A 4,892-nucleotide genomic window follows, 5' to 3' on the forward strand; every position below is an offset into this window, starting at 1 on the left:
CCCGCGACCCTCAGATTGTGAGTCGAGCGCCTTATCCACCTGGCCATGCCGGGCCTATTTCGAATGGAAAGAATGGTGTTTGCAGTGGGTCTTCTTTATAACCAACTTCATTCAATATAGCAGTTTATAAATATAAAGTAGTAAGTATATCTGCAATGTATCAAAGGAAACTTTTCGTACTGTTAAATCGTTCCGTCGATGACTAATCTCGAAATACGGTAAAATTTTTAACCAGAAAGTACTGGTTATGTATTATTAGGTCACGTGTACAATGTGTAAAAAAAAAAAAATAGCGTATTTTACCGCTAGGTGTAAGAAGGCTTCATGTGGGTTATAATTCTATATGAATATTAGGCAATTTTTACAGAATTATTTCTGAAGAAAAAATTATTAAAATGTGCAGTTTTGAGTGTTAGAACTAGGGAAGACACCCCCCCCCCAAAAAAAAACGAACAAAAATTTACTTCGCGCTTTGGAACCGTAGGTGTGTTATAAGAGTGGTGATCAAATCTGTTTGTTCTGACCGGATATGGCGATGGGTGGTGTTGAATAGTTGCCTTCCCACTAGCTTGTTAGTTCGAAATGAGTCTCAGGTAGCTTTGTGCGAATTCTAACAAACAAACCACTTTTAAACTTTAATCTGTAAGATATAGATTTACTGAAGACTTTCTAAGTCTTCAGTTTTATCACGTTATGGCCAGGTGGTTAGTGCATTGCACTCGCAATCTATGGGTCGCGGGTCCCACCAAAATGCTCGCCCTTTCAGCCTTGGGGACGTTATAATGTGACGGCCAATCCCACTATTCATTGGTAAAAGATTTGGCAATGGATTGTGATGACTAGCAGCTTTCCCTATAGTATTTCACTGCTAAATTAGGGACGGCTAGTGCAGATAGCCCTCGTGTAGCTTTGCGCGAAATTCTAAAACAAACCAAACCTTATCGAGTTTTGAAATTAATAACCAAAACATTCAGTAAACCTTGGAAACAAATATACTCTCATCTACTTTAAATAAATGAGAAGAAAGTTACAATGGTTTGTTATTTAGCTGTACATCTACATGCATATATTTTTTGAAAACCCTTTATTTACTTTTGAGAAACTTATTTTATTTCATATTTGTTATGTACAAATTAACAGAAAGTCCTAAACCTTCCAAAAGATATATATAGTGGTACATTTGACCACCACCTTGATGTCAATTTAAACAATCAATAAAAATGTATTACTAAGAAATCCGTATTGTAATTTCAATAACACACCTGAAAATCTTTGACAAACCAGTACCAAGTTTCAGAGTTTTTTATTTTTGAACAGTTTGCACTCCCCTGTTTTAACATGTTTTGAGGATATTATAAATATATATATATTTTTCATATTATGCATTATCCCCTTGCATGCGAAATGCAAGAAAATTCGATAAACCTTTCAGAAGGAGCAGTGATTTCTGAATTAACGGTGTATGATAGTAGATAGATGCTGAATTTAATCATTTTTACAGTTAAATAATGAAAGGTAATTAATATATTTATTTAACATATGCTCACACAAAACATAACATCTGACAAACATGTTATTGTACATTAAAACTTCAACTAGGGTGTCGCGTTCACTTTCTTGTGTAAAAATTCATGTAACATGAAGCATTCTATATAGAAATAGGCTGATCATTATCACTGTCAAGTCAGGTTTTTTCAGTCTGGGACATGAAAATGATATCCTTGCAGATATCGATCTGCTTTAAACAATTAGAGCTCTCCAGTAAAGGTGGCACAATATGTGCTTGGCTTTAAACTGATTATGCTTGTGTGTGAATAAAGATTATTTCACTATGTTATACATTATATCCAGTCTATTTTTCTTCAAATTAAGTAGAGATTAAATGAAGTCAGATTTTTCCTCCCTCGAAACATTTCCTGGCGAGCCTCCTGTTATTCTTCTACTCGATAGGAAATCGGCGAACTTAAGAATACCGTAGTATTACTTGCTCGTGATGAAGGATAGAATGAAATAACTTGGCAGTACTATTGTTACAACAAATATATGAAAACTACGCCGACTTATATAACAAAACGACAACATGACATCACATAATATTAAGAAATAACTCCAGATTATTGTCAAGCAGTATTTTGCAAATGTTTCGGTTGTCACTTCATAAACACCACTAAAATAATCAAACCACGACACTAAAGATCTGTGGTTTCGAACAGGTGCCAAGACCACTATATTTCACTCCATGACATATTTATTTCATGGACCATGATTTGTGTCAACAAGTACTGGATTTCACACACTTGTAAAATGTGATTCCAGGTCCTCAGCACATAAGGAAAAAATGAACCTTATTTTATAACTATGATCTCTTCAGATATAAAGCTGTAGAAATCTGGGTAACTCAAATAAAAGAAAGAGTACAATGAGAAGTTTATTTGTATACCATAAAAGGAAGCTAAAATACGAACATTTTTGCTAACTTCAGGTTAAAAAGAAATGGATCATCGTAACCTACAGGAAATAGTCAACAATAGCGTTAACACAATAGACCGTATGTGATTAACGAAAAAAAAAGGTAATCTCAAACCTAACTTTACGACATCCGGTTCGATACCCAGAGCACCTGGATTAGAGAAATGATGTAAAGATCCTTACAAACCGATTCTTTTAGTGTAGTAACTGATAGACTGTACGAAGAGGAGAAGAATAATTATGACAATGGTAATCGTGTGAAAACCCTCATGTTTATAAGCTGTATTTACGTCCTTTGGAAGTTCGTTTCTGATTGGCAGAGCGGTATGTCTGCGAACTTAACAACGTCAGAAACCGGATTTCGATACCCGTGGTGGGCAGAGCACAGATAGAACCATTGTGTAGCTTTGTGCTTAAATTGACACAAACCAAACCGTTTCTCATGAGAATTATTATTTATCATAAAAGGAAACAAGTATTTTTCAACACCATCTTCTGAGATTAAGCGCAACTATATTTTATGTTCTTAAAAGGCAATACTTGTTTTTTACCTAAAGTGAACATGCTCGCCCTTTCATCCGAAGAAGCGTTATACTGTGAAGGTCAATCCACTATTTGTTGGTAAAAGAATAGCTTAAGTATTGGCGGTGGGTGGTGTTGACTAACTGCCTTCACTCTACCCTATCACTACTAAATTAGGGACGGATAGCGCAGATAGCTCTCGTGTTACTTTGTGCGAAATTCGAAACAAACCACTACCAAATCTAAAGCGAAGTGTTCATCAGACTTAACTTTGTTCGTGAGGACCCACTCTTACCAAATAAATAGTGTTGTAATTGGTAGTATAGGGAGGTGTATTAAACTCAAAACTTAAGTGTTTTTTTTTCTTCTACTTTTAAATTGACTCCATAACAAATAACATAATTTTTTTTTTTTTATGAATGAATATACTTGGTAATTTGTTCACAAAAATACCTTTCATGTTTTTAACTGAGCGTTACTTTCTTTAACAATCATAATACTTATTTCATATGTTATGATAATAATGAATATGGTGGCATTTATATAAGCGCAAATAGAAAATCTCAGCATTGTCCCCAAAATTTTATCTTTCCTGAAGAGTAGTTTCTTTTCACAAGGGCCCGGCATGGCCAGGTGGTTAGAGCGCTCGACTCGCAATCTGCGGGTTCGAATCCCCGTCACACTAAATATGCTCTCCCTTTCAGCGGTGGGAGCGTTATAATGGGACGGCCAACGCAGATAGCCCTCGTGTAGTTTTGCACGAAATTCAAACCAAACTGAAGCTTAAAATATTTTCTGTTGTTGACATTGAGACGTAAAAGGAAATATTTAACTTGCTCTGCATTTGACTTTGCGGCTTTTGAAGTGGCGCACTTTAAAAAAAGATCTACTCAAAAGTGTCAACACTTGATTTCAAACCCCTGAATGTTCAGGAAATTTGTTTTCGATGGTTTTGAAGGTTCTAAGACATGATTTTCTTCTTTAATGTGATAGCAGTGTTTGTGTTTTTGACAACAAGCTTTAAGGAAGTTTGAATGTTTTCATCTTGAGCTTGATAATCGATTTTATATTCTATATCATCGTAATATCGTATCGTCAAAAATAATCTTGGATAAGTTTCAGTAGCTCTCAGTTTTCTTTATTTATTTCCAACTGCGACAGTGAAACTGGCGTAAATGTATCACTTTTTTCTTAGTTTTTGTTTGTTAGAAAAATATTACTGCGTGTTGTATATTTAAGTGTAAATGACTTTATTTAGGACAAGAAGAACGTTAATATATATGTGGTCATCAGGCGCCATGTTGGACCACTCTTACTTTTACACGTTGAATACATCTTTCCGTTCCTTTTGAAGAAATTGAAAACTATGTAGACTCAGTGCGAATATACAATCAGAATTAAGTCTGATTATGCTTTCAGAAACTTTCAATCGAGAAACTGTTAAATATTTTTTTTTTATAAAGCGTTTGTTTTTGTAGATCAGTTAGTTCAAATGAGACAGTCTTAGGGTTCTTGTTTAATGGAATGAGTCTGAAATAACAATTTCAGACTTATTTTTGGATTCATGGAAGTAAAAGGTCTCGAATGAACCCTATGAACGCTTTTGGATAAAAATAAAGACTACTGACTTTAGAGTATTTTAGAGCTATTACGAATTGTTTGTCTATAAACAACGATATGCTAGGCTGTATCGAAAGTAAAGATTGATAAAAATAAATGATAACCTGATGTATTATAGTATATTTCAATTGCACGCTAGCATTTGAAACTAAAATAAACTATACTTGTGTGTTACTTTCGATTTGAATCTTATTAGTTTACAGTGTACTTTACTATACCACCAAACATGCTCGACCTTTCAGGCGTGAGGGCGTAATAATGTGACGCTCAATCCCACTATT

The sequence above is a fragment of the Limulus polyphemus genome, unplaced genomic scaffold (genome assembly GCF_000517525.1).
Source record: "Limulus polyphemus unplaced genomic scaffold, Limulus_polyphemus-2.1.2 Scaffold793, whole genome shotgun sequence".
In the NCBI taxonomy this organism is placed as follows: Eukaryota; Metazoa; Arthropoda; class Merostomata; order Xiphosura; family Limulidae; genus Limulus; species Limulus polyphemus.